Below are 15,464 nucleotides of genomic sequence, written 5' to 3'. Positions count from 1 at the left end.
GAGAATTTAACCGAAAGTATTAGTGCAGTTATCAGAATTAATGATTCTTTTTCTAATATTTCCATGTTTATGAGGTATGATGTAAAACATAGTTTTCAACCCTTGTTCGTTCTACTTTAGTAGCTAGCTACATTAAACGGTGTATAAAATTCAAAGATAAAAGTCAAAATCAATAGTATCGTCATCTAGCTATTACAACAGTGCCGGTCTATCTACAGACCATTAAGTTATCACACATTGTCTATTGTAGCTAGTCCTACAATCATTTAATCCATAAATTATTCATAATAAAATTCCAGGTGATGATTTGTTCAATCAACATTGTTGGACTAGCTATAGTAGACCATTAAGTCATCATCATACATTGTGTTCTGTAGCTACTGATGAGATTGCCTCATGGCGATAGTATTGATTTTAGATTTTAATTCATAAATTGATCACAATGAAATTCCAGGTGACGATGTGTTCAAAAAGTACAAATATCAACATTGTTGTACTAGCTACAGTAGACCATTCAGTCATCACACATTGCTTACTGTAGCTAGTCCTACACTGTAGAGATTGCCTCACCGGCGATATAATCGACTTTAGGTCTTAATTAATAAATTGTTTACAATGAAATTTCAGGTGACGATGTGTTCAGTTTATAGAGTAAATTTCCAAATAACATTATTGGACTAGCTTAAGAAGACCATTAAACTCATCAAACATTGTCTACAGTAGACTAATAAGTCAACAAAACATTCTTTACTGTAGGTAGTTTTACACTTTTGTGATTTATAAGTAGTGGCTATATGATATTGTTTGTGACTTTTAAACTATACATAACCCTGAGTTATCTGAGTGGCTTAATTAAGTGACTAAGGTTCTATATTGTAGCTAGTTCTACACTGTTGATATTACCTCATACCGATAGTATTCATTTTAGCTTTAAATTAAAAATTGTTCATAATGAAATTCCAGGTGATAATGTGGTCAATTTATAGATTAAGAGTCAAAAAATCAAATTTTTTGGACTAGCTACAGTAGAACATTAACTCACGACACATTGTCTACTATAGCTACTCCTTCCTGTTGAGATTGCGTCATAGAGATACTATTGATTTTAAATTTTAATTTGAAAGTATTGATAGTGAAATTTCCGGCATTGAGATCAATTTATAGATGAAAAGTCCAAATAGCAACATTGTTGGACAAGCTTAAGTAGATAATGTTGATTATTTAAATGCCAAGTGACAATGTTTGTACTTTATAGATTAAAAGTCAAATTCAAAAGTATTGTAATTCAGCAGTCAAAACAGTGTGCAATTTGTAGCTATAATAGACAAAGGTAACCTGTCAGCGCTAAGAGAAGATGCTTATAATTAATAGTCTTGTCTTCAAATCACTAGGATTACTTTGATCTTCGCTCTTTCATGGTTTCAAAGAACACGACGATGGTGAAATAAACTAATGTTTTCCTCCAGGGAAACGTAAGTATGAACTCTCAAACGTGGTGCTGGGTAGCCGACCCTTCACGGTCGTAGCGCGCTGTACATGCAAGCTGCTAATCTACCCGAACCTGTCGGCTGTCCGCTCCACGACTGCTTAGAACACCTCCATATATCATCACACCACAGCCGTAAATAGGATTTCTGTCAAAACGCATTTCGTATGCAACGAGTGAATTAATAACTTCCGAAAACAAGAGCCATTTACATTGCACTTTATCTTTGTGCGATCATCACACGGCCGGAGTCCAAATATCATTTCCTTCACGGGTCTTTTGTGATGCAGATTTAGTCCTGAATTTTTATTTCGGGATGGAATCATTTAAAAAACCTATTTAAATGAATACAACTGGATGTATGAAATTAACAACGTAGGAGGGCGCCACATCACTTGTCACGTGACAAGCACCGCTGAGGTTGCAAGCAACATTTCAAGTCTATGGCTCATTCCATTTGGTAACTTGTAGTCTGTACTTTATTGTACTACATTTTGTTAGAATTTTAATTATTCTGCAAATTTCTCATTGCCATCATGCACATAACAGAATATAAACATTTTCGCCAAAGCTCAGGGAAATCCCTTGGAGGACATGCTCTACCATCAAATTACATGTTGCTCATGTAGAAATAAGGCTTCGCGTAAAATTTAAAGTCTAAATGTTAGGTGGTTCAAAAGGTTTCGTGCAAAAAAACTTAGAGATAGACAGAGAGACAAACACAAATGAAATTTTTCAAGTTCCTCGAGTCATGAGTTTCGCCTATTCTCAGCCAGTCACAAGAGCTTGATGCCATGACAAAACACGTTTATTGGTACAATACCATCCTAATTATTAAATGAATAGTGTTGTCGCCCTTCATACAATATGATCTTTATCGATTATGACACATACATTAGCACGTGTGATTCAAATTGGCCCGATGAAAACACCTATGAAATATCCTCCATTTTTTCAACAAAAATAATCAACATATATTCTGAACACTCTAGTATGAATATCATTGTTAGGACAGATAACATCAATCAACCGTCTTCTAGGAATAGTTTATAATATATAACCACTTGTAATAATTTATTATTCGTGTGGTTGTAGATTTACCAATTTTTCACACAACGATACCGATTGTAAAACATTCCCAAACTACGTAGCAATACAGTAAATTTAAGCAACCATTTATGTTTCACTGCTAATATGTTTGCACTCAATACGTTTGCATGAATAATATTTAGTAAAAAAACTATATCCTTATTCTGTTCTGAGAAGTACCAATCATGTGTACATTTCAAATGTTTAAAGCCCAATAAATTAAAAATGTATATGTCAGTTAAATGCTATTTTTTATATCTTAAGGACCAATAATATTTTTATGACATTTTCTACGCCGGTGACATTTTAATCGGCAATACGGATGTTTTTAGAAGGAAAGTGCTCTGAATTCATTTGAAAATATATACTGACCTCCCCTATTTTGAATTAAGACTAATCTTTGAACCCTTGTCAACTCATATAGGGCACTGCACCGCACGTGGACGTATGCGATGCCACCTATTATAGCTACGCTGACTACGCATCATTCCACAGAGCCAGAGATTGTAGCGATGGTATAGCAGCCTCGTTTTTACCGTTAGTATTCGAAAATAAATAATTCAGTTCTAAAGTAGAATTCCAAATCACTGGATGGGGACCTACTTCCCGAATAGATACTGCAGTCCCATTCCTGGAAGATTCAAGGAACCACCCACTTGTAAGACAAAACAAGAGTTTGTACACCTGAGAGACAACAAATGACAGTACTGACACAAAAGCAAGCAATTCTGATAGTTTCACAATTGAAGTTCAGAGAATTTTGCAAAGAAGCATTCAAGAATATTGTTGTCCCTGAATAGTCTTTGAACACAACGTTACTTTGTATGTCTAAATGTGCCCTGACAAGAGACCGAAACATATATTGACATGAGACAAGAGGTAGAAACACCTACCGAATTGGACAAAGGAAGAGGGTTTACGAATATTTGTTCACACTTACAATCAAGTGTTCGTGTTATCGACAACTTACCAAATTCAATAAAGAATGGCTCAATTCCAATGCCTTAAAAACTCGTTTGAAACGCTTTGTAGTGTCCTAAAAATTTCTATACATTATATAATATGCCCGGCTATAAAGAAATTTGCATCTGACGTGTAGAAGTCGCTCTGCACCTGCTAAACATAAAATGTGGACACCACGTTTTCAAAAGATCATGCATCGAGCAATTGGTACAAAAACAAAACTCAGAGCCCCAATCGAGCGTCAATTTGTGAAAATATGTCTTACTAAAAGCAGACAAACTCGGCATTGTGTCATGCAGCCATAGCCCACATATTAACCATTACACGTTCTGTGAAATACATAAAAAATCTCTATATCTAAGTCAGTGACAATATTTAATTTTAACGAGCTGTTATGATGTAGTCCCTTCCATAGCTTATCGAAATTTGTAATACGTAAAAAATACTATGAAACATCACTTAATGAAAAAATTGAATAGATCGCTTGGAAAAATACTGCAAGAAAATGTTAGTCATATACTTTAAATTTCCCATTAAACGTATTCATGTGTTTTCTCCAACCATGGAATTCGACTAACGGTAATTTTTGTTTTAATTTCCTTTCTACATCCTTGTCTTAAAACACCTCAAGAATTTAATTAGTTATTAATTATAATTCTAGCATGCAACCTCAGCTAAGCCTGTTTCCCGACATGTGGTGTGGCGTACTCCTCCCCGGTATAAAAATATAAACTTGGTTCAAAAATGGGTATTAATTAAAATGTAATAAAAACAATAATGAATTGTTGAAGGTGTTTAGGTTTATTTTACACTGTAAAAATGCTTTTTACCTGTTTGCAGAGTATTTTACAAGTAAGATAATTTACGTGGTGGCAATTTACATCAAAGGCTATCATTGCCGGCAGACCGACTGTCTGTCCCACCAATCACAGGCAATATCACGGCTTTCATGTTACATCATTGACTGGGCGGCCCGGCCCTTTGGTCAATTATCGCACTGGCAAAGCTGATTACGTTACATTACCCCTTATGTCGTCCACTTGATTTGGTCTTCAGGAACCTCTTAGACGAGTTTGTAAACAGTATAACGTGACCAGACTTCCCCACCGCCATCACACCTTGAAATGTTTTGGTCAATGAGGTGGCTATAAACTCCTTATAACAGTTAAAACATAGCGGCCCTTTTAAAACTACCTAGTCTCATTATTCCGCACTAGTATGATCGATTTGATATGTATACGCGTAATATTTACTGAAGTCGTTTGACAGGTATTTGGTCTTCCAACCATATGTTAGTTTGGTTATTTAAACGCGTATGTGACAGATATGGCCAAATACAAAATAGTTGAATTTTAAAAAGTAAGGGCTCTGTGGTGTAATGGTAGCACATTCACCCGGAAAGTGAGAGGTCCGGGTTCGAGTCCCGGCGGAGCAAGTACTTTTTGTTATTCAATGTTAATTGAAACTATATATATATATATATATATATATATATATATATATATATATATATATATAATGATATGATAGTTTCAATTAACATGCTGTGCTGTGCGAACGTCTTCGTAAGATACAGTTCGAGGACTTTAGCTGTGCGCGTGACCTTGAGTGTGTGGTTATAGGCGGGAGGGGTGGCGGGGTAGCATTATGCGCTGCGTCCCGAAAACACTTCCTGTGACTAATGGGTAAAACCCTCCTTTCAGGAATCGTAATGACCCAAAACACTCATCACATTTGCTAAAATCAGTCTGTTTTATGACAGTGCTGATTATGGTGGAATTAAATAATAAGAGAATACCAAATAATAGCAATAATAGGACTTATCCTTGTTTTTTAGTTGTTATAGTGTTGTTTAATGTGTTTTTGAAAATAACGTATTTGTCAATACTAATCTGCAAATCGAAATCGTGAGTTTAAAGTCGTTAAAGAGATTGTCGCGCCTTCATCTCAGCGGCTAGCACGTAAACGCAACCCGCCACACAGATAGCGTTTATTAGTTGAAAGGGTAGTATTAGGGCCCTACGAGCACAGCTAAATTCCTCCAACTGTAACTGTAGTACGCGGGTGGAGTCCGTTAGCACCGAATCCGCCAGGGCCGAATAGTGGCTCCGAATGTTTTGACTTTCACAGACAGGATTGCAAATTATTTGGAGCTATCGGACTAAGGCATTTAAAATTCGAGGCTCTCGGACGATTCTACTTTTCGGCACTAATCAAATCCAGAAGGATTCGGAGTTTGCGGCCTGTCTCAGTATTCGGTCCTGGCGTACTTGTGTGTTTTTTAGAGTCGAAAATTAAATGTTGCACATTTGGTACTTGTTAGGATCCGATTTCAAGGGCTGTAAATCACCAAGACCAGAATTCATAGTACGATTTTTTTATTTTCAATAAAACAAACTCCCAAATAACTGCGAAATATAACATACACATTAAATGTAATTGTATATGAGTCCACACATATTTTAGTAATTATTTAGTACATTATATGAGTGCATTTTTATATAAATCACTAGTTACGAAATACTCACATCTGAAAGTTACTATTCTAAACACATATCTTTGACTTCATGGTGTATGATATCCTTATGGGTTAAAATGCGATCACTTTGTTTTTCCTTTATATTTAGTACTTTTATGATCTTTGGTGTCAGGTGATGAGTTTAATACGGAATGTTTTAATTGTTAAACGGCGGTACCTTGTTAAAAAGTTTTATCTTTTTCATTGAAAACTTCTATCGCCTCAAGTTTTAGAGTACCACGGCACATAACAATTCTATAAATGTGTGTTTATACGTTTACACTGCTCTGAAAAGGATACAGGATTTTGGATAGTTCCAATTGCTATACATTATGAAATAGAAAATTTAAGTTGCATGGATTCGAATCTATCCTCTTCTTAAGATGTGAAAAATATGTATAGTAAATCAAGCACAAAATATAAATAAATAACAGAACTTTTAGTTTGAAAATTTCCCTCGTCTTTATTGTATAAAATCTGAAAAATCTGTATCACTTAATCTAACCCTGATCGTGTTCGATGTTCATTTTATCTACTTAAGAGTTGACTATAGTCGCAGAAAGTCTTAATCGATATATATATATATATATATATATATATATATATATATATGTACAAAAGAAGTGACCATTATCCAAACGAAAACATAAATTGTTTATATGATCTCATTTTGAGTGAGCGTTAGATAAGGTTCAAGGGGATGAACAAATTTCACGTTTCAGTATTTTTGTTTGTTGATACGATACCTTAAGAACCAACGGACCTGTAGAATAGAAATTTTGCATGAAGCTCAACTTCTATATAGGCAATATCCAGTTCAATAGCGGTGCATGGTTTTTCAATGAACTTGACTAAACGTTTGCGAAAACTTTACATTGGTCTTATAGGTAACCATGATGTTAACAAGAACATTGCAGGGTAAAAAAAAACATGGAAACAAACTGTTTGGTTTGTTGCATGGTCTCTAGACATGTTCATTTTATCTACTTAAGAGTTGACTGTAGTCGCAGAGGAAGTCTTAGTCGAGACCGTGACAATGAGAATGAGGTATTATACGCTCGTGTAACCGCACACATCAACCGGTGAACGACCAGCTGACGGCCGCGACCGCTGCCGGTGCGGTGTCTGACCGCACCAGCTCGCATGTACGTACGTGATGTCTTGATTATAATAACTTGACTACCGTCTGTCATCGCACTGCTTGCCGTAAATCACACTCTTCTTGGCAATAGCCAAGGCCATGTTTATTTCGCTGCAAGTGAATTAATAGCCTGAAAAAACAACAGGGCGCTTAAACTGCACAATCGGCGAATGTTTGGGCGGGAATTTTCACACAGTATGGGCAATGCCTTATGGTACGGTACACGAATAACAACTCGATCGTTTAATGAAATGGGTTCTGGAATATCAGGGCAATTACTTGTGTAAAGAATTTTGCTTTGAATCACCATCAAGATTATCCGGAAAATTAATAATTTACTATTTAAAATCTTATTATTGTTTTACTCTTGAAGTGTTTTCCTTATATACAAATTACTTCGTAGCCATACTCATGTGTTAAAATAGCATGTGATTGTACTTAGTTTGTTTTCATAGTTTTTTATCTGCAATTTCTCATTACCATCATGTTTATCTGCAAGAGAAATGTAAGTTTTTCGCAAATGATTAGCCAAGTTTAATGGAAAAACACATACCACTATTGAACTGGATATTGCCTATATGAACTGAAGATTCGTACAAAATTTTAAGTCTATAGGTCAGTCAGTTCTTGAGATATCGAGTGCTCACTGAAAATGAGATCATAAACCATTTATATTTTCGTTTAGACAATGGTTATGTGTTTCTCACACACACACACACACACACACACACACACACACACACACACACACACACACACACACACACACACACACACACACACACACACACACACACACACACACACACACACACCACACACACACACACACACACACACACACACACACACACACACACACACACACACACAATAATAATAATTATTATTATTATTACGTACATTCTCTCCATAGCAGAACGCAATTGTTTGTTTAATTCAATCAAATAATTTAATATTTTCTGAGTTGCTTTTGTTTTGGATATGTTTTCGAGTATGCCTACGAAATATTTGACGTAACAGTAAGAAAATCATAGCTATAAAAATTTTTGTTTTTTAAAGAAACTATTAATTTTTTCTCGATACTCTTGATGGAGTCATTCAAAGCATAATTCTTCATACAAGTGAATCTCCCCCAATATTTCAGGACACTTAACATTTGATGCCAACATAGCTTAAAACGATCATGTATGTTATTCGTGTACATTAAAATAAGGCACTTCTAATATTGTGTGATATATACACATATCATAAATTTTTATCTTTATATTTATATTGTGTTGTATAAAATATCAAGGCTAATCAAAAACGTGTTATAGAACATAATGTTTAAATAAATACACCGGTACAAAGAAACGAATATGTGGCCTCACCGTATTACTCAACAAATTCCAAGTCTACGTACAAGTTAACACATCAAGATATCAGAAGATCATCAAGATGGTGAGGCATTCCATTCGTAATTCATTCCTCCCATAACTCTAGGTAATATGCAAACTTTGAGCAACGGAAAGTTGAAAAGAAAAAGTCAAGGTAATGTAATTGTGAGGGGAATAATTCGAGCGGTGTGAGGGCGATGCGCAAGATAAGGGCGTGCGGGCGTGTACTGCATAACGTCCCCGTGTCTGCCGTTGGCGGCCTGCATTTTAACTGAGAACTCCGGGGAGTACTCACTTTTTTCACCGTTTTGGATGTCACTATTAAGCCATTCATCTTGGTGTACTTCCTTTTCAACAGTAATCGAATCAACGCAGCGCGACGAGGAGTACCGCAAGGAACATAATTAACACTATAATATTTTCATATTAGATTATACATCTGGAAAAGTGAAACGAAGTGGAATGTAATATGGTATATATTACAATATCACTATTAATAATAATGTGATATTATCATAAAATAATGAACACCGATACAAAAACAAAGCCAAAATACAAACCTCCTGTTGTTGTTAGAACACGTATACTACATTTAATACATTAACATTACATAACTCCTTTACCCTAATCCTAAACTTCACTATTTCAGTTTATATCCCTTAATAAATATTACAGGTTAGTGAAATGCATAATTAGCCTACTTATCATTATTTAAAAATCAATTATACAATAACATTAATTTTAATATTGATAAAACTATTTTTAGTCTTTTGAAATTTTTAGTTAAATTTGGGATATTCAATTAGAAAAGAGTAAATTTCGGATACAAATTATTCATTTAGTTTCCTATATATCATACTTCAACAAGTAACGTTTATAGACTTCATAAATTAATGATACAATCTTACTTTAAGAAATCTCTTGAGTATAAAACATTAATTTGAAAATTCTATCGGCGCAAACATTTACCTAAGAGAAACTTATTTTCAAGCAGAAGTTGGCAGCCTGCATTTATTACGTGCTGATTCTGTAGAGTGGATTATAGAATGGATTCATTAGATCCGGTTCAAGAATTTTATTAATATCAATCTTTTTTGTTTCTTATCCCTAGTTACTAGATAAATTAACTACTTTTGGTACTTAAATACTAGCATATGTAACTCATACGACAATTTTCAAGTTGGTAGTTTACTCTATCGCTGAAATATGGGTACATACAAACTGAAAACATGTTTTGGAAAATATCTCGGAAAAAATGAGCACTCTAAAACATATAAAATCTCCTGCGCCATATTGTGACTTTCTCCTGCTCCTGATCTTCCTTGCTTTTTAATTTTTATTCATCAGTCTAGCTTCTTTGGTAATTTATTGCGAGGCTTTTTTTAACTTTTTTATTCTTATTGTATTAACTTTACATAATCAATGTTATGTACTTTTTCCGCATTATGTGGAACGTTACAGCTTTTGACACTGAGCCGACACTGAGTGTTGTGAATAATCTTCACCAGTTGCCCTTGCCTTTTGGTATTTACTCCAAGAATCAAGTTCCATTTTGCAAAATTCATGTTACGGTTTTTGGCAACTTGTGAAAGTACAGCGCCTACCTAGATTTTTTCATAGCTTCTACATTATTTGTATTCCATCTAATAGCTAAACCAATGTAGCTCTTTAAAATATCAATTTAGTGATCTGTTACTAGATTAACCTTTATTGTTAAGACCTTTCCAAATCTTAATACGATGTCTTAAGACCTAGCTTTAAGTTAACGTAGTCCGAAATCAATTCTTTTCTGAAAGGCCAAGTTAAAACAAGACAAAAAAAGTGTTATTAAACTCTGTAGAATACAGCTGTTTAGAACCAAGACAAACATAGATTACAAAATATATCGATTAGTACTGTTACAAAATATTCATGGTAGGAAGAGTTGATTTAATATGAAAGTTGAGTATAGCTCCAGTTGGCCTTCCTTTTAATGCAGGGTACGGAATTATAGACTTCACCACCGGAATCTGTATCAATGTTTGTAGACGACGAATATGCCCAAAGAGAACAGTTTACATCATTTCAGAGACAACTAGATTAAAAAATATAAACAATTGTATACCTGGTGAGACAATGAGAATGCCAATTCACAAGGTTTACGCTATATTTTATATTTTGTAATATAATTGTTTCTGATGTTAAACAATGTAAAATGTTCGTTTTGAGCTTCTTAGACGTTGATATTTTTTTATCTCTTCAGACGAACATGTCTACATTTACCACCGACTCAAGTCTGTAACAGCACAGATTCCAAACGCTGGATTAAGAGGTGAATTGGAGCTAAACTCAACATTCATAATACACTATAACTAAACATGTTACAGCGGCTGTACTCGTATATTTGAGCACTTTAAAAAAAATAATAAAAAATCAGTCGGTATTTATGTATTGTGTTATACTGAATTAAATTTAAAAAAAAAACTGTGTATTTTGAAGGTTTTTGGGAACTTTTCGTCTTAAACCTATTTGTAGTCACAGAGCAAATTTGGCGTTCTCTAATTAAGACATTAGGGTTTATGTTTCCGCGATATCTACCAAATATATTGATTTAAGACCAAATCTTACGTGCATACATGACATTTCAGTATGATATATACGAGTAAATTTATGCTCATCAGTCTCTGCAGTCATATACCACTGGAAATAATCTTTGTGGAAGGGAAATTAATGAAACAGTGCTTGAAGTACATATGCGGTGGAATTCTGATTACTATTGGATTATGTAGGAGCTTTGTGAGTCTCTGCAGTCATATACCACTGGAAATTATCTTTGTGGAAGGGCAATTAATGAAACAGTGCTTGAAGTACATATGCGGTGGAATGCTGATTACTATTGGACTATGTAGGAGCTTTGTGAGTCTCGGCAGTCATAATACCACTGGAAATAATATTTGTGGAAGGGAAATTAATGATACAGTGCTTGAAATACATATGCGGTGGAATGCTGATACCTAATGGACTATGTAGGAGCTTTGTGAGACTCTGCAGTCATATAACTGGAAATAATCTTTGTGGAAGGGCAATTAATGATACAGTGCTTGAAATACATATGCGGTGAAATGCTGATTACTATTGGATTATGTAGGAGCTTTGTGAGTCTCTGCAGTCATAATACCACAGGAAATAATCTTTGTGGAAGGGCAATTAATGATACAGTGCTTGAAATACATATGCGGTGGAATGCTGATATCTATTGGACTATGTAGGAGCTTTGTGAGTCTCTGGAGTCATATACCACTGGAAATAATCTTTGTGGAAGGGCAATTAATGAAACAGTGCTTGAAGTACATATGCGGTAGAATGCTGATTAGTATTGGACTATGTAGGAGCTTTGTGAGACTTGGTGTGAATGGCCAAGAAGGCACCAGCATTCGTGGAGCTTACGTAATCTCGGTTACTTGAAGGATTGAAGAAAACGACAAACGTACTGAATTTAAGGCCTAAGTGGATTTGAAAAGATTCTTCAACACTATTGACGAGTGTTTAAATAGTAAGTTTGCTGGTAAACATAAAATGGCAATAACAACCTTTTTAAGGAATTACCATTACGAAATAAGTGTTCCAGTATGTACTTCGTCTTCCTAAACGGTTAACCTCAAGATAGAAATTTCTGTCAGGACCAGAAATATGGCTAATTAGGCCTATGATGGAGTCTTCTTCGAAGGTCAGAACCGTCCTAGTGATCAGAGTAGAATAAGGTTGCAATAAAAACTATAATACTTTTCTTCGGTGTTTTTATAATTCTAAAAAGGAATAGAAATATATATATATACCTTACTATCTATGTCTAATAGGACCTTGGGAAGCGTTTTATAAATTAGCCCATACCATACGATAAGAGGACACTATGCCCTGGAGCGGACGATAATTGCCATGCTTCTATTTCCTTATGCTGACAGTGGATAATATAACAATGACAGTGGAGACTGCATGATATACAGGATCAGGATCAGTGATGTTGTCAACTTGAACACGGACTGCAGTCAGTGCACTCTCTCACTGAGGGCAATTGTCCTTGTCTATAAACAATGTTGGTCATGCCTCAAGTCAAGAGCACCACATACCACTCAAAGAGCTACTATATTGTGGTAGGCTTTAAGATAAGAGGACACTGTGCACTGGAGCAAGATAATTGCCATGCGTCTACGACTTTCAAACAATGACAGTGAGGGCTGCATAATAAACAACGGAATCAGGGATATTGTCAAATTGAACATGGACTGCAGTCTGTGCACTATCTCACTGAGGGCAATTGTCCTTGTCTATAAACAATGTTGGTCATGCCTCAAGAGCACCACATACCACTCAAAGAGCTACTATATTGTGGTAGGCCTTAAGATAAGAGGACACTGTGCACTGGAGCGCGATAATTGCCATGCGTCTACGACCTTGAAACAATGACAGTGAGGGCTGCATAATAAACAACGGAATCGGAGATATTGTCAAATTGAACACGGACTGCAGTCTGTGCACTATCTCACTGAGGGCAATTGTCCTTGTCTATAAACAATGTTGGTCATGCCTCAAGAGCACCACATATCACTCAAAGAGCTACTATATTGTGGTAGCCCATAAGATAAGAGACCGCTGTGCACTGGAGCGCGATTATTGCCATGCTTCCACGAACTTGTGTCAATGACAGTTAAGGCTGCATAATATACAATTAGACCAGTAATGTTGCAAACTTGAACACGCATTTTAGTCTGTGCTGTCTATCAGTGAGTGCAACTTTCCTTGCCCATAAACGAACTTTGTATTCCTCAAGAGCACCACATATCACTCAAGAGGTCGCTTATATTGAGGTAGCACATATGATAAAAGGATATTGTAGAATTGAGCTCGATAATTGCCATGCTTCCATGACCTTGTAACAACGACAGTGAAGGCTGCATAATATGCAACAGGATCAGTGATATTGTCAACTTGAACATGCATTTGTGAACGGTATGTCACTCAGGGCAACTTTCCTCGCCCATAAACAATGTTGGATGTGCCTCAAGACCACCACATATCACTTAAACGGAAGTAAGGAGGCAAAACATTATTTTCTTTCTATTTCCAGGTATCTTAAAGAATTAGTAAAATGTTTTGAAAATATGTTCCAAAATATTTAATTAACCGTTTAGGCTTAATTATTTCGCTAAAAAATTAATCTAAATATCGACGGAATACCAAACCGTGTATTGGTACAATTACTTCACTTTCACCACTCGTTAGCTGATTGTGGATTTAATAACTTACCAAAATCAAACGGAGAATTGAGTTCAAAATAGAAAAACAACCAAACGCACGTTCCGGTATTCATTCCTGCTGTATCTGTTTGTTTACTGCAATATGGTAATATCTATTGAATCAAACTCAAACAGTCATGATATTTGAACAACTAGGTAAATACAGAAACGTTTTGAATACGTTTGCATATATTGCATCGAGTGGAATATTGTTGCAAGGCATGATGCGCGAGTATCGATTACGGCTGTCCGTTCAAAGTTGAATATTCAAACATTGAGGCAGCAATCTTTATAGATTAACATCGCCCGGAGCTAATTTCCACAACCGCTTTTAAAAGAATACCGCTTCAGCAATCCTGCATAATTATAACAATAATCCATGTTAATGAAGGAATTAGTAAGAATAAGAGCATTATCTAGCAACATCAGAGTCAATTAAGACGGCTTTCAGAGTTCGTACTGCGACCCTTTCACTCATTACGATTTGTGAACTGATTGATTCAAATTCATAAGTAATACAAAACACTGCTTTTAAATTAAGTTTTAGAATATTTGTTGCAGAATTATAAACTGTTGAAGCAAGGTATACAAGGTAGCTAGTATTTTTATTGAGACGTTAATAAACATTTGAATAATCTTAGTAATTACGTTTTTATCTTTAAATATCATTATTAAGATTCCAACTGAGCTTTCACTTGTTGGTAAATACTTCTCAGACATTGTTCTATATCATCAATAACAAACAAGGTATTTGTCAACATACACACGTCTGGTTTAATTTTAAAGTTTAACAATTTGCTGTTCTTTCAATAGTGAATAATGTAAAAGTAACAAATGAAACTATACTTTCCGCTTGATTTAAAAACCAATTACACATTGTTGTAAAGTACTTCATTATTTCCAATTTACTTTCTCATGCATGATAAACATGAGAGTATTTGTATATAGTGCTTAAAAATAAAAAAATGTACACTTTTAATTTTATTTTTTAAATAACCGTGATGTAACAATTTTACACAACTGTAAATTAAGAGCCATCTGTATTAGAGGCTATTCTGATTTTATGGCCACAAGAAAAGTGTTAAAGCAAAGCCGTATGTGACATTTCGGACTGGAGAATCTTTCCTTAAGGACTACCACGAGGGCAATAGCTATAGACAGATTGTGTATAAAAATCCTAAACTTTAATCCAAAATCTAAATCCTCACGTCTGTACAAACAATCTTGTTAATAACGTTAAAATCCTATGTTTAGTTTTCGTCTAACCTATAATGGATTATTGAAGGGATCGCCACGTAGCGAATGAGCACTATCTATTATTGTGATTGCCTCTATCGAAATATATACTTGACGTCAATCGGTTGAAACACTCTGAAATAAATACTGAAAACCGCAATCACTATACAAGTTTTCTTTAAAAAAAATTGAATACTGCATATCTCTCAAGTTTATGACCAATCAAGTAAACGCACATAAACATAGCTTTTTCAACGTAAACAATATGTTAGCCAGTTGTGTAAAAACAATGTGCATGGTTAAATAATTCGAACGGTTCTACAATATTTATGTCATTTTTATAAAAACTATGTTGCCCATTATAAATAAGAATCGAGAA

The 15,464-nt window shown here is 34.9% G+C and overlaps 1 non-coding gene across 1 annotated transcript; it reads left to right on the top strand.

The window, feature by feature from the left end:
• The first annotated feature begins 4,902 nt into the window (after positions 1 to 4,902).
• Positions 4,903 to 4,973, top strand: Trnas-gga. Its single transcript has one exon. It is a non-coding gene; the product is annotated as a tRNA-Ser (tRNA).
• Positions 4,974 to 15,464: the final 10,491 nt, after the last annotated feature.

The sequence above is a fragment of the Homalodisca vitripennis genome, chromosome 2 (genome assembly GCF_021130785.1).
Source record: "Homalodisca vitripennis isolate AUS2020 chromosome 2, UT_GWSS_2.1, whole genome shotgun sequence".
Classification (NCBI taxonomy): Eukaryota; Metazoa; Arthropoda; class Insecta; order Hemiptera; family Cicadellidae; genus Homalodisca; species Homalodisca vitripennis.
The sequence above is the reverse complement of the archived record's forward strand: the minus strand, read 5'-3'. Positions and strand labels throughout refer to the sequence as shown.